Below are 21,390 nucleotides of genomic sequence, written 5' to 3'. Positions count from 1 at the left end.
ATAGAACACGAGTAATTTTATATATATATATATATATATATATATATATATATATATATATATATATATATATATATATATATATATATATAGGAGAGAGAGAGAGAGAGAGAGAGAGAGAGAGAGAGAGAGAGAGAGAGAGAGAGAGAGAGAGAGAGAGAGATTTGAGTAATATATAGAGTTTTACATGCGAGTTCATGTAAGGGGATAATCGATTACAGGAATATCTTTAATAAAATGTCCAAAATTTAATGAAAAGGCTAAACCTATTCTAGTTGCAAAACTGAAAGATGAACAAATCCATGGATCTTCAAACGTTTACTTTGTTCTTGATTGAGTCGAGTAGCTACTAACTTTGTGAGTGATCCTTGATTTAGAACAGATTTATTTATTTCTCACCTTATTCCATCTGAAGCGTCTATGGTTATACTTATAGAAGTTATATGGTTTTATTATTTCTTCGTAGGACTGTAAATACTTGCCTCAAAATTTTCTTGATGTCGTTGCCTTTTTATTACATGTAGTAAGTACTATTTAAAGATTTTTTGTATTGATTATGAAAATGATTTGTAGACATATCTAGTAAGAGGATCGAGTTATTTGTTTGGGTAGGACCTAAAAGGAGACTGACTGGTCTGTTAACAATTGGTAGTGAGAAAAGTCCAGTCAATTTTAGGCAGTAATGGTCTCTGTAAGACCTAAATAGGGTAAATGTAACGATATTATTACACATTTAGCCAAACTCGCATATCCGATTATGAGTTGTTGGGTTAGGTAAGACCTCAAAGAACACTGACTGACAATGGTAAATTTGTATTGTATTACAGGGTGTGATTTCGAACAGAAATTGTTTTCCTATAGTAAATAACGTGATTTAACAGAATTTGACCTTCATTTCAACCGCAATCAAACAGATCAACCAATTCGGCTAACTTTAAGTTGACGAATTGGTTGTAAATGTGTAGGAGAGCTCCACGGAAGATCTTGAAGAATTTAAACACCTACAATTCACTATTATATCATATAGAACGCTTATATAATAGTCAATATATGAGCAGCTTCTATTTAACGAGGATATTTGTGTGTATAGTTATGTTTCACTTGGATTTTTTCTAAGTGTTTGTTTTTGTTTACTGTGTGATGTCTTGGCTAAAATGAGCTGTTTCACCACCTTACTGCGTATGGCAAACTAGTTCTCAATGCTATTCTAACCAATAACAGGTGTTTTCTTGACGTCACACTGTTTGAAAACCAATCATGGCGGTTTTTACAAATCTAGCCAATGCTGACACTTATTACTTCACTTATCCCTGCTATTTTTCCACCAGTTACCACAGTTTACGTGAAGTTCCGCGGAGGAATATTTTTGCACGTCTCGGATCCCCTTCAAACTGAAAAGCTCATTTTGCCGTGAAGTATGGAGCAATTAGCAGGACCTTCATCCCGTTCCGACTGTGTCACTTGTGACAATTGCTTTATTTCTTATGGGGATTTTTGTGTACATTATTCAGGGAAAGTTGATTTGCTAATTGCATTTGCTCAACGTCATGGTTTGATTTTGGCAGAGAAAAAGTGCCCTAATTGTGAAAATGTGTTCCGTATAGATTACAACAAATTAGCATTCCGGTGTGATCGTAGTGTGGTTACTCGTGGGAAAAGGAAGAGGAGGTGCAATTTTTTCGTGTCTTGTTTCAAAGGTAAGTTAGATATTGAGACTAATTTGAAGTTTGTGTTCCTTTTTTTGCAAAAGGCGTTTTCATTTGAATTTGTTTCGTTTGAACTGAAACTCAATGTGGCCTTAAGGGGGGGTCGCAAGGGGGGCGGAGCCCCCCCCGTTAGGCCTAGGTAGGGGTACAGGGCCCCATAGGCTAGGTTAGGTGGGTGTCTTAGGTTCGGTGGTGCCCTGAAAATTACTGTGGCCTTAAGGGGGGGTCGCAGGGGGGGCGGAGCCCCCCCCCCGGTAGGCCTAGGTAGGGGTACATGGCCCCCAGGGTAGGGTAGGTAGTTGTATTAGGTTCGGTAGTGCCCCGAAAAATCACTTTTCTCCTCCTCCCCCCACCCAAAAACCCCGCTTCCCACTGGGGTCCCCCATAATTGTAGTAGTAGGTTTATGCTTACATTTTCTGTGTAAGAGTTAGGTGGTTGTAGGAGGATTATCTCACAGTTTCAAGGTAACTGTAGCTCTAATTTACTGTTTTCTTTCGTTTTCTACTTTTAGAAACTTTTAAATCGAGCGCGGAGCTCTCCTACACATTTACCGAATTGGTTGCTGTTATTACGGATGATATGAAGGTGAAAACCAGTTAAATCATGTTATTTCCTACAGGAAAACATATATTTTTGTTAAAATGGTTAAATATTATCACTGTTGACATATATGTTGTTAAAATATTTAAATATAAGCACTTGTTCAACGGTGTCACTTCTCTTACGAATGTACTGCGAACGATAACATTAGCAACGTTACCAATGATACACAGTGCTACCAACGTTGACGTATGGTACACAGAGTTACCAACGACACGATGACATTACTAACGGTAGCAATGCTAGATATTTCCATACGTATTTTAAATAATTTTTCCATATAAGTTTACTCTATATATAAAAAGTACAAAAAGGGCACAGAACCTAACAAACCCACCTAACCTAACCTAGGAGTATGACAGGTCACAAACCTCAGGTATTTACTGAACGGTAAAATTCTCCATATTACAAATGATACACATAGTTACCAACAGTACGGTGACATTACTAACGATAGCAATGTTAGATATTTCCATACGTATTTTAAATAATTTTTCCATATAACTTTTACACAATATATAAAAAGTACAAAAAGGGCACAGAACCTAACAAACCCACCTAACCTAACCTAGAAGTTCCCCGGTCACAAAACACACATAATGACTATTGAGGAGTGACTTACCTTTATGAAGACGGCGACGAAACTTGTGGGTCACCGGAGGGTGAGACTGACGGCTTAACTCCTATGACTGAGATGTGGATGGATGAGGGTCATCGGGATCGTGTGGGTCTAGGGGGTCCATTGGCTGTTGTATAGGAGGGTAGAGGCGACTAGCAGTAATAAAGAAGTGGTGCAGTAACGTATGTTCTGGGTAGTAGTGGGTAAAAAGAACCTGGAAAAATATTGCTTGAAATATTCAGTCTTCATTCCAGGTCTCTGAACCCACTCCTTCACTTCTCTCCAGAGCCGTTCTATATTTTGAGTATGGATGGTTGGGTCTAGGGGGTCAACGAAATGTTCAGAATGATTAATAGACTTATGTTCGTAACCAATTTCCAAAAGAGAGTTGTATGCAGACCACTTATCACTGATAATAACACTACCAGGTTTGATATATTTCTGAATGAGGGGAATTAGAGTAGCAGCATCTCGTTTAGTAGAAAGGGGGGGAACTAAAGGGATAATGAAAAATTTCTTTGGTTCACGTTCAGTACCCCCAAAGACCCATATGGCACTTAACGGTCTACCACGGATGTATTTAGTTTTACAAAAATGAGATTCGTCTATTTCAACTGTTACTCCATCACCACCAATCGCCTCCTGATTATCGAAGAAGTATTCGGTAACCTCGGAACAGAAACTTCTCCAATCGACACTAGTTTTCGAGGATATGTCGATACCCTCCATGAGGGTCTCATGGTCCCAATGTTTATGCAAAAAGTGGTTTGCAAATAATATTATCTTCCATGGGGGTAGACGACTTTTTCCCCCCCATAAGCGCAGGACAGCGCGCCCAACGGAGGGAGGAAAATCTCCTGACAGGTCCAGGAACTTTTCTTCTACAGCTTCTTCCTTTCAGGCAGACTCAGTTGTACAGTAGTTTCCACTCCTAGAGATCTTATGATCCCCTTCCCTCCAGAGGGTGTCAGTCGGCTGCCCTGGTTTGGGCCCTTGATCAGAGCGGTTGCGTAGGCTTTTAAGCCCGCTTTCTCTGAACTAGGCTTCAAATCAGCGGCTATCTCGGCCCCCCTGAAGAGGAAGAGAGGAGTGGACGACGTGGTTTCTTCTCCAAGGGCGAAACTGGTTCCTTGGAAGCCGTCGAGGAAGGCTCCCTCCCCTCCCCAGACTTTCTCTCCATCCCCCGTGGACGAGGGTTTTCCGTCCTCGGGATTCTCGTGAGGTGAGGCGTTCTCCCATCGCACCAATGGGAGAAATCCCACCTCGCGCCGAGAAGTCTCCTCGGGTGGAGGCGGAGAAGAGCCCCCCACCAACTTTGTTGGAATCCTGTATCCCTCCCAGGAGGAAGTCGAAGGACTCCAAGACGGTTCCGAAATCATCTTCGAGGATCAGACCAGAACCAGCTAAGCCCGCGGAGAACGCCCACGAGTCCCCCCAAGAAGAGCCTTTGGGGACTGGAGACCCTGATGCTAGTCCATCAGGAGGAGAGCCGCAGGAGTCGGAACATGCCTTTTGGCAAGTTTTGACTCTGATGAGGAACCTTAACGGATTTTCGGATCCGGAGATTCCTCCTCGAGAGGGCAAGGACATGGTTCTGGACCGAGTCTTTGGTACTCAAGAGCCCCCTAAAACCAGCGCGGCTTTGCTCTGGTCCCAGGGGGTCAAGAGTGCCAGAGATAAGGTCGAGAGCCAGCTCTCCGAGCTAGCCTCCTCCAGCTGTTCCAGCGCCGGAAACAAACTCCTCCCACCTCCTCGTGTCCACCAGAGGAGGTACTTCGAAATCGTCGAGGAGTCCTGTTTAGCTCTTCCCCTCCACCACTCGGTGGAAGAGCTCTCCAGGGGAGTCCCTCTCGAGAGAGACTCCAACCGGCCAGTGTCGTTCTCGGCCTCGTAGATTCTCTGCCAGGAGAAGGTAGCGAAGTGTGCCATGCAGGCCACTTCGTGGCTGGATATCTGGCTAGGATCTCTTGGCATCCTGATATGATCCGAAGACTTGTCTAAGGAGAGTACCAGGAAGGCCTTGGAGACCTTCCTTCTTTCAGGCACTCGTACCATCGAGTTTCTGGCCCACCAAGTCTCGAACTTGTGGGCTAACACTATCCTGAAACGCCGTGATACGGTGTCTGAAAGATTCAACTCGAGGTCAGTGAGCTCAGACATTCCTCCCTTTTGGGGAGTAGTCTGTTTGAGCCGAAAGATGTAGAGCAGGCGGCTGAGAGGTGGAGGAAGTCCAACCAGGACTCCCTTCTCCAGAGAGCTTTACCATCAAAGCCATATAAGCCTCCAGCACCTCAACAACCTCGCCCTGCAAAGACGACTAAGCCGGCAGTAGCAGCAAAGGCAGCGGTGTCCAAACAGCCCCTTCCCGTCAAGGACAGGAGAGGCAAGAAGTCCTCCAGGGGAGGCAAAAATCCTAGGGGGAGTGGCCGAGGCAGCAAACGCTAGGATTGGCAGTCCCCCCGCATGTCCACCAGTGGGGGGATGCCTCCAAAGTTGCGAGAACAGGTGGCAGCAACTCTGGGCCGATTCCTGGACGATCTCCGTGATCAGCCAAGGATATCGCGTCCCGTTCATAACATCTCTTCCTCCCCTGACAGCGAATCCAGTGTCGTTGAGCTCTCTTGCCATGGGATTGGCAAGAGGGCAAGCCCTTTTGGGCAGAGGTCGAGACCGTGTTGAAGAAGGACGCTCTCTAAGAGGTCTTCGACGGGTCCCCAGGCTTCTACAGTCGACTCTTTCTTGTAAAAAAGGCGTCTGGAGGCTGGAGACCAGTCATCGACCTCTCAGCTCTGAACAGGTTTGTCTGCCGTTCAGCATGGAGACGGCAGACACGGTCAGACTCGCAGTGAGACCGCGAGACTTCATGTGCACACTGGATCTGAAGGACGTGTACTTCTAGATCCCAATCCATCCGTCTTCAAGGAAGTACCTAAGATTCAGCCTAGACAACAAGATCTACCAGTTCAAGGTGCTGTGCTTCGGTCTCTCCACACCACCTCAGGTTTTCACCAGTGTTCACCCTGATATCTTCGTGGGCACACAAGATCGGCATCCGTCTCCTCCGTTATTTGGACAACTGGCTGATCTTAGCAGACTCGGAGTCAACCCCTCTTCGACACCGAGAAAAACTTCTGGGGATTTGCCAAGATCTAGGGATCATGGTAAAACTCGAGAAGTCTTCTCTGCTTCCTTCCCAAAGACTGGTATATCTAGGCATGATATTGGACACCAATCTCCACAAAGCCTTCCCATCAGACGACAGGATAGCAGGGCTGTGGAAGGTCGCAAGTCCTTTCCTCAGACGAGACGAACTCCCAGCCCAATCGTGGTTACGTCTCCTCGGCCATCTCTCATCCTTGGTCCGTCTAGTTCCCAACAGTCGTCTCAGAATGAGATCCCTGCAATGACGATTCAAGTCCCGGTGGAGTCAAGGACACGATTCCCCGGACGTCTTGATCCCTATGGGTCTCGCGGAACGGACGGACCTTCAGTGGTGGGTGGCAGACGAGAACCTACGAAAGGGAGTGGATCTTCTCGTCTTCCCCCCGGATTTGATGCTGTTTTCGGACGCCTCAAAGAAAGGGTGGGGGGCCCACGTTCTGAACCACAGGACCTCAGGCCTGTGGTCAGAATCAGAAAAGTGCCTCCATATGAATGTGCTAGAAATGAAGGCCGTTTTTCTGGCCCTTCAACAGTTCCAACAGCACCTGGCAGGTCACTCTGTGGTGGTGATGAGCGACAACACCACAGTAGTGGCTTACATCAACAAGCAGGGAGGTACCTTTTCAGAACAGCTATCCCATCTTGCAGTAGAGATACTGAGATGGACCAAAGTCAACTCGATTCCACTTTTGGCTCGCTACATTCCGGGCAAAAGGAATGTGCTCGCCGACATTCTGAGCAGAGCGTCTCAGATAGTGAGTACCGATTGGTCTTTGGATCGTCAAGTAGCCAACAAAGTCCTGACTTTGTGGGGTTCCCCGATTGTGGATCTGTTCGCGACAGCGTTGAACTTCAAACTGCCGCTGTACTGTTCCCCAGTCCCGGACCCCAAGGCTCTCTGGCAAGATGCTTTCCAACAATGATGGGACAACATCGACGTATACGCCTTTCCCCCGTTCTGTCTGATGAGGAGGGTACTCAACAAGACCAGACTATCGGTCAACCTCTCAATGGCTCTCATAGCTCCGCTGTGGCATCATGCGGAATGGTTCCTGGACCTTCTGCAACTCCTTACAGAGCCTCCAAGAGAACTCCCTCCGCGACACGAGCTACTCAAACAACCACACGCCAACATCTTTCCCAAAGCCGTAGCTTTGCTTCGGCTTCACTCCTGGAGACTATCCACCATCTCCTCGCAGAGACGATTTTCGCAACAAGTTGCGGAAAGGATGTCTGGACACCTGCGAAAGTCATCCGCAGGGGTCTACCAGGCGAAGTGGAAAGTTTTCTGTGGTTGGTGTCGTGGAAGGGGTATCTCTCCACTCGATGCCACTATTCCAGCAATAGCAGTTCTTCGTGTATTTGCGAGAAGAAATGCGCCTTTCAGTTTCGGCAGTGAAAGGCTATCGCTCAGCCTTAAGTCTAGCCTTCAGGCTCAAAGGAGTGGACATTTCCTCTTCGCTAGAACTTTCCCTACTCATATGTAGTTATGAACTTACCTGCCCTCAGTCGGAAGTGAGACCTCCTCCATGGAACGTGGTTCGAGTTCTCAGGTCTCTTAAGAGACCTCCCTACGAACCATTACGCCAGGCTTTAGATCGCCACCTGACTTGGAAGACGGTGTTCCTACTAGCTTTGGCGTCAGCCAAGCGAGTTAGCGAACTTCATGGTCTCTCGTATGACATCGCCAATTCAAGGGGATGGGGGGAGGTAACGTTCAGCTTCGTCCCTGAGTTTATTGCTAAGACTCAGAATCCGGGAGTGCCGGACCCTCGCTTTGACTCCTTCCGGATTTAGAGTCTTCGTTCCGTAACAGATGACCCAGACCATCTCCTACTGTGCTCAGTAAGGAGTCTGAGGCTATACCTGAAGAGAACAGCTGCAGTTCTGCCCCAAGTGTGGGCTTTGTTTGTCAGCACTGGGAGATCGAAGAGGAGGGTTACCAAGAACACCATCTCAGCATGGATTCGAAAGGCAATCCATTCGAAAGGCAATCCATCTGTCCCTGAATCCTGACCCTCCTCCATCACGTCGTCTTAAGAGCTCATGATGTCAGGGGAGTAGCTACCTCCCTGGCCTTCAAGAACAACTTCTCAGTGACGAAAGTTCTACAAGCAGGGGTGTGGAAGCGTCAAACGACCTTCACAGCCCACTATCTGCAAGACGTGACCCACAGGAGGCTCGATACGTTCTCTATCGGCCCTGTGGTGGCTGCACAACAGCTGGTTTAAACATCAGGCTCCTTAATGGACAAGTAGCAGAGGGTTGAGGGCATTGTTACCCGGTTTTAGTCTGCATGAATGAAAAGGTATGCCTGGCCCTTATTCTTTTCTTCATCCTCCCCTCTCTTGGGGAAAGCAGCATTCTGGGTTCTCTGCACAGCTTACCTCAAACCACTGCAGGTAAACCGTGTTCCCTTGTGTTCCCATACCTGTACCCTGACGAGGTGGTATTGGGAGAGTCCTAGTCTAAAGTTTCCACCTAAAGAACTTCAGGTCAACTTCCTAGGACGAGTCACACTTTTTTCCTTCACACACAGCTTATGTAGGCCGTAGCCCTTGCATAGCGAGGTGCAGGGACTCTTTATTGTTGAGTGCTAACACACTCAGATAATGAGTCCCCGGGCAAAGCCAAAGCCAGTATGGCTGGGACTTGTTCCACCCTTCCTAAGGGTTAAGTCACCCACTTTAAATAGCTTGGTTTGTATTCCAGTTACGGAACAAATGATAAATTCGTAGATAATTTGTATTTTTCCTAACTATACAAACCTTAGCTATTTAATCAAACTTGCCTGCCAGCCCTGTCCCCCATGAAGTCCTACGTCTAAGCAAAGTGAGCTTACAACACAGGTGCGTGAGGGGGGAGGGTAGCTAACTACCCTCCCTACCCCCCCGCTAACTAGCGGTGGGGTAGTAATCCCTCGTTAAATTTTTGTGGCTCGTCCTTTCAGCTACGCCGAAAGTAATTACCCGCTTTAAATAGCTAAGGTTTGTATAGTTAGGAAAAATACAAATTATCTACGAATTTGTCATGTGGGATGGGATTTGGAGAGGGAGAAGCAGTCCGTGCCGAGAGTTGTCTCTTAACAGGAAGACACCTTAGTACACGTTTCTCCTGTGTTCAGTAGTGTATTAGAAGAGCACATGCCTGAAATTATCTTGTAGTAAAAGACATACCGGCATGCATAACTCTCGTTCTCGTACCCAATTCAGTGCCCACAACCAAACTGTGCTACTCTCCCGAAAAAGATATTGTCAAAGAAGGATCTATCTGCCAGAGTTCCCTCTGAGCATTCTCCTCTCCCTATTGTGAGGATGATGCTTACAGAGTGCAGTAAGTACCGGATGGAGCGGTAGGGGTCATTTGGGTGGAGCAATAGGAGCCAGGTGGGTGGAATAGTACAGACCAGGTGGGTGGAGCTGTATGGGCTTCGACCCTCAAGACTTGTCATCTCCGCAAGTCATTCTGAAGGATAGATGGTCTCCCTCACATTGGCTCAGAAGTCTTGGGGCAGGACCTTTCTAGAACTGAGCTATTCATTACTTAATCCTTCTTCATCTTTTCTATACAAGATGAGTCTAGAAGGATCCAGGATGAATTTCCTTCCTATCCTTTTTATAACAATCGAAGACAGTACAGGGAAGACAGGAATGTCTCTTGAATTTATGTGAGCATTTGAATGCTTTAGTAGGGCGTGTCCACAACAGATGGCGCTGTGCTTGTCGTCTGCTACTTGAAAAAGTATGAAAAAGAATATAGGTAGGGTAATGATCAATACGATTTAATATGAATATATGGAAAATCACTGGATGAATAATAGATCAATTATTGGATAACTTCTATACTGTAGTAACATATGAACCTTCCGAAATACTGAAACCCCATAGAGTGCTTTTTAGCTAATTGATATGGTGCATCGGCAATAGATAGGTAGACTCTCCTGTCGTCCCTTTACTGTCTTTTGATAGCAATGGAAGAAATGAGACGAGATCCAAAGAACAATGTTTATGGTTTCATTGAAGAATAGAATGTGGTTTGCCTGCAAGGAGATAACAGAAACCGGCCTAAAGAACGGATTTTGAGCGAAGCGAAAAATCTATTTTTGGGTGAGATAGCCATGGCGTCCTGATGGAAGGTTCCTTTTTGGTAGCTTCCTTGGGTAAATAACTACTAAGATATTCCCAGAGAATTTAACCACAGGTTATCACAGAATTCTAACTTCTGGAGCGAGTATCCTAAAGGTTTCCCTTTTAAGACATCGTACAGTGGAACCTCTACACACGAACGTATCTACATCCGAATTTTCCAACATCCGAAGTAAAATTCGAGCAAATTTTTGACTCTACACCCGAATTTTATTTCGACACACGAAGTAGCAATTTTCGTCGTACCGGTTGTATCCGAATTTTTCGACACGCGAAGTACAATTCGAACACGTTCCTACTCTACACCCGAATTTTTTTTTCGACACCCGAAGTAAACAATACTCGTATGCGTAGTCGGTGCTCATAGCGCCTGATGTGTTTTTTATTTCCGCCAATAGAAGGCAGCACTTCAACCTCCGAGGGACCCTCAATTAGCGTGCCTTGGGTTAGTCCTCTGTTCTCGTTGGCTTTATGTGGTTGTGCCCTGTGCGTTCTGCTATTAATTGTGTTTTAATCGTGATTTTTTACATTCATCCTTTTACGGTATTTTACAAAAATCATGGGTCCTAAAAGGCTTAGTTTCGCAAGTGGTAGTGGTGAGAAAAGGAATAAGGGAATGCTTTCTTTAGAAGTAAAGCAAGGAATTATTGAAAAGCATGAGCGTGGCGTCCGTATGAGTGAACTTGCAATAAGTTCCGCGCAAATAGAAGAGGTGTTAGGAAAATATCAAGACGTGGTCGACTTCATCGACAAATACCATCCAAAGAAATTGCAGGTTTGTCGTGTAGCTGCGCAGTTTGATGATGTTTCCCTAACTTATTTTCGAAACATTCTGAAAAGCTGTACCAAGCAACTTTCTATCGATAGCTTCTTTAAAAAAACTACGAAGCGAACTCGTGATGAAGAGGAAGGAAGTGGTTCAAAGAAAACAGCAAAGAGTGAAGAGAAAAAAATTCAATCAATTTTAAGTGTAGAGAGTGAAAGTGATTAAAATTAATCATCAAAAAGAAAAAAAGAAAATGTAAAAAAAAATATAAATTATAAAAAAAAAAAGTTAAGTTATGTTAAAGTTCACTTAGTGTAAGTTAGAATAAGTTACGGTAGTGTACGTTTATCGTAGTTAACCTCTCTACCTCCTCGCCGCCCGTCCGTCTCCTCTCTGCGTAGCAAGACTAACAACACCTGCGCTGGAGTTTCTAAGGTAAAGTGACGCTAAAAACCCGTTTCTTATTTATCATTTTTTGCTAATTCTTCTTATTTACATGTCTATTCTTCTTATTTACATGTCTATTCTTCTTATTTACATGTCTATTATCTAATTTAGTGTTCATTATTCTCATGGGAAAATTATGTGTAGTAGTTTATTAAGAAGTTATCATAGGTTTTTGGGCTCAACCACGGATTAATCCTATTTCAATGTATTCTTATGGGAAAATTCGTTTCGACAACCGAACATTTTCTACATCCGAAGTTGGTTCTGGAACGGATTAAATTCGTATGTAGAGGTTCCACTGTATATCAACAGGGGACGCATGTATTAACGCGCCACATAGCTATCTACACCCCGAACAGAGTTAATGCTTCGGTGTGTAAGGGCGGAGAATACCTGGGAGCCGTTCCACAGCTAATCTCGTCCGTGGCTACTTTTGGTACTCGAGACGTAAACAAACGGGCGCCATTGCTAAATGACGTCACGTCTGTCTTCATCCTGAAGCCAGTTGCTTGCCGATCACCATGATACAGCAGAGCAGGGTGGGACCTAAAAACTGGACGAAGTAGCAGGGAGGGTCCATCAGGACGCCATGGCTATCTCACCCAAAAATAGATTTTTCGCTTCGCTCAAAATCCGTTTTTTGGGCTCAAGCCATGGCGTCCTGATGGAAGAATACCAGAGAATCAATGTATCGTGGTAGATTTTCCCCTATTGGGTAAGCGCCAAGGGCTTTGAACAATGTAGCATAGTAATCTTAATAAAAGAAACGTAGGGAAGAATCTTCCTGCCCCCCTTGGCAGTGAAGTTCCCACGGGCCATGCCGAGATCAAAGTGGTTATCGAAGGGCTATTCACCTTGCTAGAAGAACCTGAAGAACTTGGAGACAAGACTGAATGGTTGGCATTCATATCGGAACATTCTGGAGGGCAGACAAGTGGTGGTTAGACACTGTGTGCTAAGAAGGTTAGTTTCGTCTCTAGGGTATGAAGAGTAAGTATTCGTATTGGAATATTACATTGTAAGAGTGAATATATACTAAGGGTTAGGATCTTAGTATCTCCATGAACCATAGGGAAGGGGATAATAAAACTATGACAGGCATATATTTCATAGTATAAGTAGGAGCGGATTGAGACGCACAAGTAATAAAATAGGAATTTTATTTCACAATTGCAGAAAAAATAAAATGAATTGCAGCAATAAGTAAAGTTAATTTACAGTAAATTATAATGTACATAGTAATAAAGACTTGCTCTTGAATCTGAAAGGGAATTTCAAATTTATTAGTAGGCACTCGTTCTCGAGGAACGTCAGTCTTTAATTAAAACACATCATGCTCTAGGCATGCGGCGCTTGTGTGACGACTATGACATTTCACCTGGGATAAGAACAGTATAAGAAAGCACTAAGTGTTTTCGACATCACTATGTATCGCTCGAGGGTCAACATAGGCACCCGAAGAGTTAGAGTCCCAAGTAACTCGCTGTTCTATGCAGAGTTAGGTGCAGGTTTCATAACACTACCTACGGCTACCACAAAATGTTTGACTTCGTGCACTTGTTTCGCATAATGTTTGAAGAAAACACGCGAGGACTTCCAGCCTGTAAAGCTTTTAAGGCTTTCGAAGTCCATACTCTGAAAGAAATTCAGAGACGATGCAACTTTTCTAGGATCGTGACTGGCGGGTGTACTGTCAGGATCCGCTCTGCGAATGAAGTAGGTGATTTTCGCTCTTAGTTGTTTCAGTGACAGGTCGCTGCCCGATGTTTCTCCTTTGAAGAGTTGGCCTCCACCAAAGTTCGAAGTTCTGCGAAGATAGACCTTGAGGCGCTCTACTGGGCATAGAGAGGAATCTTCCTTCAGGGGGCATATTCTCCAGGGGCCCCATCTTTTGGTGGGTAATTCGTTTTTGGCGAGAAACGTCGGATCCGGGGAGAGGGTAATGTCTCCTGAATCAGTAAACAGGATATGACCCTCTTCTCTTGACAATGCCACTATTTCGCTGACTCGGGCTCCTGAGGCAAGAGCAAAGAGAAATATAACTTTCTGAGTCAGATCCTTGAGAGGGCATGAATCATTATCCAAGTTGGAGGCGAAATGGAGCACCTTGTCCAATGACCAGGAGATCGGTTTCGGTGGGGGTGCTGGGCGTAGACGAGCGCATGCTTTCGGCAGTTTATTGAAGATGTCGCTGGACAGATCAATTTGGAAGGCATACAGTAGTGGTCTAGTCAAGGCCGATTTGCAAGTCGAAATCGTATTGGCTGCTAATCCCTGTCCATGAAGGTGAATGAAGAAGGACATGCAGAAATCAATGGTGATTTCCTTAGGATTTTTTGCCTTGACGAAAGAGACCCATTTTCTCCAAGATGATTCGTATTGCCGTCTTGTGGATTCGGTCTTGTATTCCTCGAGGAAGTCTAGACTTTTCTTCGAGATCCCAAACCTCTTCTTTGCGGCCAGGGAGAGAAAATTATGAGATGAAGGTCCTTGATTTTCAATGATGAAGCGAAGACAGTCGACTTCTGTACTTGTTGGGAGAGAACTGGGCCCGGGAGAGGGATCAGCTTGGGCTGCAGCTCCAGGACCAGGGGGTACCAGTTGCTCCGGGGCCACTTGGGAGCCACTAGGGCCGCTGTCCCTTTGAAGGTTCTCAGCTTGGAGAGGACTTTCAGCAGAAGGTTGGTGGGAGGGAACAGGTAGATCTTGGACCATCTGTTCCAGTCCAGTGACATGGCATCCACTGCTTCTGCCTTGGGGTCCTCGTACGGGGCCACATACCGAGGAAGTTGATTGTTGTCGCTCGTTGCGAAGAGATCGATCTGGAGTTCTGGGACTTGGTGAGAGATGAAGGAGAATGATCTTGCGTCTAGAGACCATTCCGACTCTATCGGGCTTGTCCGAGATAGAGCATCCGCTGTCACGTTGCGGAATCCTTGTAGGTGAACTGCAGACAGGTGCCATTTCTTCTTCTCTGCCAGACGGAAGATTGGAAGAAGCACCTGATTTATCTGGGGCGATCTTGAGCCTTGGCGATTGAGACATCGAACTACCACCGAGTTGTCTAGGGTTAGACGAATATGGATCGAGGGAGGCGGGGAGAGTTTCTTCAGAGTTAGAAGGACCGCCATGGCCTCCAAGATGTTGATGTGAAACGTCTTGAACAGGGGAGACCATGTGCCTTGAGCCTGTTTTTGGTGGGAGTGACCTCCCCAACCCTCCAGCGAAGCATCCGTGTGGATGTTGAGTGATGGAGGTGGGTGTTGAAGAGGAATGGACCTTTTCAGGGCCTTTGCTTCCGACCACGGCTTGAGGAGAAGTCGAAGTCTGTTTGGGAGCCGTCTCTTGAGGTCTCTTCGAGCGATGGATGCAGAACGTCTCCAGACTCCCGCGGCATCCTTTAGCTGTGCACGAAGCACTGGGTTTGTTACTGAGGCAAACTGTAGAGAGCCTAGAACTCGTTCCTGCTGGCGTCTTGAGATCCGCTTGGATTTCAGTAGTCGCTTGACAGACCCTGCTATTTCCTTCCTTTTCTTCTGGGGGATGGAAAGGCGGTGTGACTGAAGGTTCCATTGGATTCCTAACCATTGGAACTTCTGAGCTGGAGAGAGGCGAGATTTCTTCACGTTTATCTTGAATCCCAGGTGTTCTAGGTACTGGGTGACTTTGCTGCAGGATTTTAAACAATCCTCGGGCGATGGAGCCCAGACTAGCCAATCGTCGAGGTAGGCCATCACCTGGACGTCTCGGAGGCGGAGCTGTTGTACTATGGCGTCCGCCAGCTTTGTGAAGATCCGAGGGGCCACATTGAGGCCGAAGGGCATGGCCCTGAAGGCGTAGCTTTTCCTTTGGAGTCGAAATCCTAGGTAGGAGGAAGCGTGATGGTTCATTGGAACGTGCCAGTAGGCATCCGCCAGGTCTATGGAGACCGTGTAAGAACCTCGAGGCAGAAGGGTCCTTATCTGTTGAAGAGTCAGCATCTTGAACTTGTCGTTCGCTATGAACTTGTTGAGGGGGGATAAGTTCAGAATGACTCTGAGTTTGTCGGAGTCTTTCTTGGGGACACAGAACAGTCTCCCTTGGAACCTGGTGGACTTTACCTTCCTTATCACCTTCTTGTTCAAGAGATCTAGGACATATTCTTCCAGAAGGGGGGTTGATTGTTGGAAGAATTGCTGGAAGGTTGGGGGTGGTTGAGTCCAACTCCAGCCTAGACCCTTCTTGACGATGCTGTGTGCCCAGTGATCGAAGGTCCAACGATCCTGGAATTGGCGGAGTCTTCCTCCCACCGGAAGCACTTCATTGCTTCTGTTGTCCCGAGGGCTTACTGCCTCGGCCGCTAGCTCCCTTTCCTCCTCTGCCTCTGGAGGGACGGCGAGACGCGTCTCTGCCTGCACCTCTGCTTGAGCCTCTACCTTTGGGACGAAAGGTAGTCGTCTGTTGCTCGAAAGCAGGGGTGAAAACCGGTGACTGTGACAAGACCGGTTGGGTGACCAGCTGGAAGGTCTGCTGTGGCTGAGCTGCCACTTGGGGAGTAGCGGGTCCCGGAAACTGTCGTCTTTGTTGACGTTGCTGGGGTTTCTGTTTGGAGGATTTCCTCTTGGGTTGAGGTCCGTCGTCCTGGGAGGATTTCCTCTTCTTTGACATGCCCCACTTGTGGAGAAGGTTCCTGTTCTCCGTGGCGGCTTTGTCAGTAATCTCTTTCACGAGGTCAGAGGGAAAGAGGTGTTTACCCCAGATGTTGGAGGAAATCAGCCTCCGGGGTTCGTGTTTCACAGTGGCACCCAAGAACACGAATTCACGACAGGCTCTCCGAGCCTTCATGAAGTGGTACAAATCCTTCACCAGGGTTGCCATGTGGGATTTGGCGAGTACCATGTAGTGGTCTGGGACTCTGGTGTCACAAGCCATGACGTCAAGTTGGACCTGGTGGGACATGGATGCTGCGAGCCTCTCCTTCGTATCTTGTTCCCGACGAAGGAGGTGGTCGTTGAGTTTCGGGAGGTCTTCGTTGAACTGACGTCCGGCTACGTCAGGATCTAGCTTTCCCACCACGAAAGTATGCTGGATATCCTTCCAGTGTCGAACGTCGGGGGGAGTCACTATGGAGGAGGGTCTGCACTCCTCCAGTGCAGGGCAGGGTTTTCCTTCTTCCACAGCCTTGAGGCACGCAGTGAAGGCCTTTTCCATGAAAGGAAGGACTGCATCGTCGGGAGCGACGTAGGTAGGGTGCTTCTTGCTCAGGGCCGGAAGCTTAGAGCAGGTAAAACCCCTACTTTTAAATGTGTTGGCTAGCATAGCCTGGGCCTTCGCGAGATCGAACACTATCTCCTCCTTGGGTTCGGTCTCTTCTTTAGAGGCAGGTTCAGAACGGAGCCGGACGTAACAGTCTGGGTAGGCCTCGAAATTTGGGAAGAACTCCACATCTTCCAGGGGGACCGTGCCGATCTTATCGCTGACAAAGATCCTGCCGGTCGCGATAACCATATGCTCAGCATACCTCCAAGGGTTGGCGTGTGAGCATGCAGGGAGATCCTTAACCGAGATCTTCTTCGGTTCTTTGGATCCCATCATGGACCTGATGAACTCTTGATTTTCTTTCAGCCTGTCGTCCATAATGGCCTTGATCATCCGGAACATCTCTTGGGCTGATGGAATGGGTTCCGGGGTAGCGGAGGTAGACGGGAGAGACACTTCCGTCGGTGTAGGAGTAGGGGCGGTGATGGAAGGAGGAGCGACCTCTTGCTCCGACTCGGTGTATTCCACCTGGTCCTCTTCCTCTTCCGCACCTTGGGCCATAAGGGTCTTCTCCGTGCCCTCCGAAATATCCGACATGTGTTCGTCGTTCTCGGAATCCAGGTGGCACTCGTGCATGGACTGGGCCATGACTACGTCTGGTTCCACCGTAATTTGGACAGTGGGGATCAATTCTTTGGGCACCACAGAATCGGGGGAGGCCTTGGGGAACAGAAGGGACCTCATTTCTTCGGTGGCCAGGTACGGTCCAGTGGCATTCTTTTGGAAGCCACGCACCCACTTGCGTAGCTTATCCCGAGAAGTGTCCCTGACCTCCGCTGAGGGAGGATTATGGAAGGCATCGACTAGGCGAGCCTGGCAGACCGTACAGTTCTGCGGGTCCCAGAACTTCAGATCCCCTTTCTTGTTGGCACAAGGGGCGTGAGTCCTACACGCTGTATGCCCGTAGAAGTGCGGGCGTTTCACAGCGCAGAAGTCGTAGTCTCACTTCATCTGCTCCTCCTGTGGAAGAAAGAAAATGAGTATGGGGGAGTCATAAGAATGGCTCTAAAACTAAGTTAATATTAATCATTAATCTTAACTTGATAAGGGGTGTGATGCACAGAGGAAGGGATGAGATAGAATAGGAACATACTCCGTGCATCCCGCCCGGCTGGTTACCGTAACCTTCATCCTTGGACAATCCGATGTGACCGAAGGCACAGGATAGAATTCCAGTAGAAGTCCATAGGGCAGATAGAATTCTATGGGAATTGTCAAGGATATAAGGTTGGGACTGAGGTCATTCAGTTCCAGATTAGGGGACTAAAAGATCCCATAGGGTAACGGCTTCCGGCAACCAGCCGCGCTAGGATACACGCAGCATGCTGGAAATCTGTAAATGCAAGAAGACAGCATGATTACCAATAGAGCAGTAATAAGATACTGATCCATTTACGTAAACAAGCCATCTGGTTGCAGTGTAGGGCTATCAATATCAGATGATAGCTAGTAGAAGGGGGTGCAAGTCGACTTGACGTCTCCGGAGGGTTCCGGCAGACCGCCGGCACGCCGGAGGCCGCTCCAGCAGAGTTTCTGGCATTAGGACAGACAATATAAAAGTCAAGAGTAATACCAGGGTGGCGGCCGCCGGCACAGCGGCGGTACGCCGGCAGATGGAGCGGCGGCTCCGGCAGTCGGAGGTTGCCGGTTTGGTGACAGGAACAAGGATGGTTATGGCAGAACCGGACTTCCGGCAGTGGATGCCGGCACTCCGGGGGCCGGCCGGCACTCCGGGGGCCGGCCGGCGGGCGGACGACCAATCTATGAGGAAGGAGGGAGAGCCATCGGCTGGAAGCCGGCGGCAGGCGGCAGTCCCCCGGCACACGGAGTACTGGCGGCCGAGGGGGTATGGAATGAGTCACCAAGGTAGGAGGTGGGAGGCGGCAAGGGACCGGCACCCGGATAGTGAAAGAGACAGAAGGGGGGATGTAGGGGTCCAGTCATGGACTCCCAGACATCCCCCCTGAGTGGGTGTACCCATGATAGAGGCTGACTCTATCACCCAGAAGCAGGGGCCGCAGAGGACCGGGAGCTAGGGTAGCCCAAGGGAGGGCTAGGGGACACCCAGGGGGGGGGGAGACCCCTACATACAGAACAAATCCAGTGGCTAACCCCATAGGACACTATGAAGGGTATATGTACCAGAGCGGACTGCACACAAAAGCTCAAGGTAGCCCTATCACTCCACCCTAAGGAGGAGTTGTAGGACAGGGGACAGATGGGTATAGACTAACCTAAGTATAGGCTAGGCCATACAAGAGATAGGTGGGGAGGGGAGAAGAGAAGGGTCTTCCATGGAGGGGGTTCTGTACCAGAGCGGCCACTAAGGAAGGGAGGACACTCCCTAGCCTAAGGTAAGGCAGCTTGACTGAAAACGGTGCATGGGTATAGTTTCAGCAAGGAACAGAATTAACCCCTCCAAAACCTAACCTAGAGCAGGGATGTACATCCTGAACTAGGAAGGATTGAAGACATATCGCTATTGCAGGAAAGTCGTAGACCTAGCCTAGCAATAGAGGAAGGACTAGCCGTTCCTCACTCTCAGGCGCAACCCTAAGGGGGGATCATTCCCTTAGGGAGGACAGAGAGGCGATAAAATACTCTGATAATAGTTTGATCCCCTTACGTGGTAGGGGGAGCAAGGCTACACAGAGGGAATGCCCTAGGGCAGGGGGATGAAGGAAGCGTATAGTGGTCCTACATGTAGGTTAGGTTAGAAAGGCACACTAACTAACCTATCCCCTATATGGTCCCTGAAGGCGAAAACACTTGCATCACAGTCAATAGTATTGTAAAATAATGCCACTATCTTCATAAATAAGCCTAGGATCACTGATAATTATCATGCATGAACACTGATATAGGCGCTCTGGCCTGGGGGCTATAGTAGCCAACTGGTATGGGGTCAATCGATGACCGGTAAAAAAGCGTCAAAACACGATATAAAAGTTCCTAGCTATGAAGACTAAATAAACTAATAGTATCGATTAGTAAATAAGGCCGGAAGCGTTGTTGAGGCTAACTAAATAAGGCATGCAGAACAACAATGACGCCATAAAATGGCGGGTCCGGTTGAGGCACAGCTCTGCCACAAAACCTCAAATATCTCGAAAAGTAAAATTTACTTTACGGTCAGAGCTTAACTAAACAATACTGGAACCTTGTACTCAACTTTCCAGAAGAAGGCGAGGCCAAAGGTAGCGACATGATAAAGATGCAAGTCGATAAAGTAAGCACAGGGAAAATCCGTCTAAGTAAGGCGAGCTACTATGCAAAGGATGGAGACGGACGTGACGTCATTTAGCAATGGCGCCCGTTTGTTTACGTCTCGAGTACCAAAAGTAGCCACGGACGAGATTAGCTGTGGAACGGCTCCCAGCTATTCTCCGCCCTTACACACCGAAGCATTAACTCTGTTCGGGGTGTAGATAGCTATGTGGCGCGTTAATACATGCGTCCCCTGTTGATATACGATGTCTTAAAAGGGAAACCTTTAGGATACTCGCTCCAGAAGTTAGAATTCTGTGATAACCTGTGGTTAAATTCTCTGGGAATATCTTAGTAGTTATTTACCCAAGGAAGCTACCAAAAAGGAACCTTCCATCAGGACGCCATGGCTTGAGCCCAAAAAAGACCAAAGGCGCATCCCGAAAGAGACAAAAGGATTTTCCCAAATTTGAGCAAATTTAGTCTTGTCATATCAGATTTGGCCTTGCTGTCAGGAAAAACATGTCAGTAGTTCAGTTCTGGAAGGCAGGAGTCTGGTAACGATAGAAAATCTTAGGTGCCCAATGCCTAGGGAGTATACCTATAGGCCCCTGGATATCCCTCTCCATGGCCCAGCGGTAGTAACCCAGAGATAGTGTAGCGAACCTACCTCCTTCCGAGGGACGAAATATCTCATCCAAAATAACGGTCGTAAATAAGTCTGGAATGAGAATTATGATCATCTGGCCCTTTATACATCCTCTTTCTTGCCCTCGGAGTGCAGAAGTCACTCCGCTGTTTCCAAGGAAGGATGGACAAATTTATGCAAACCCATTTCTCATAAATACCCATACATTCTGAGCACACATCCTCCACATGCATATAGATTTTTACTTTGTCTTCCAGTCCCTGGTAGTGACCTAGCCTAAAACTTGAGGCATCTTCATGCCTAGATTGCTTTGACACTTCCTGGGAAAGGAAACCATCCACTTTGGTTATAGGGACTTCTATCAAAGAATAAGTCTCCTATCAAAGGACTATGGTTTTTATTTGTGTAGGAACAGATTACAAATTTTTGATATTTGTATTTTACCTAACTATAAAAACATTATCTCAAGTTTTACTTCCTGTCTCAATCAACCTGCGAGTCTTGGGTTTAAGGTCATAGTGGAAGCTTAAGTGGCTCTACCGTGGGGTCTGGGATTACCCACCACTTTTGAAAGCTGTATCAAGCTTAACTTGAAAGCATACTCTAACTAAAGGACTTTGGTTTGTATGGTTTGGAAAAATACAAATTTTTTTTTTATGTTGGGACGTCTTTCTTAGCAACAATAATTTGTCATATCTAAAACAGTTTTAAGAAAATGTTGCCAATTCATTTGCCTCATTTTATACAAAGTATTGTATGTAATTTTCAAGAAAATTAGTGACACGGGCAA

The 21,390-nt window shown here is 47.0% G+C and overlaps 1 long non-coding RNA gene across 1 annotated transcript in view; it reads left to right on the top strand.

The window, feature by feature from the left end:
- The first annotated feature begins 409 nt into the window (after positions 1-409).
- Positions 410-21,390, top strand: part of LOC137656056 (uncharacterized) — a 41,009-nt gene continuing 20,028 nt past the window's right edge. Inside the window, exon 1 of the long non-coding RNA XR_011046925.1 lies at positions 410-523. This is a non-coding gene — a long non-coding RNA (uncharacterized lncRNA). The remainder of the gene's footprint in view (positions 524-21,390) is intronic.

Source organism: Palaemon carinicauda, chromosome 17 (assembly GCF_036898095.1).
Source record: "Palaemon carinicauda isolate YSFRI2023 chromosome 17, ASM3689809v2, whole genome shotgun sequence".
In the NCBI taxonomy this organism is placed as follows: Eukaryota; Metazoa; Arthropoda; class Malacostraca; order Decapoda; family Palaemonidae; genus Palaemon; species Palaemon carinicauda.
The sequence above is the reverse complement of the archived record's forward strand: the minus strand, read 5'-3'. Positions and strand labels throughout refer to the sequence as shown.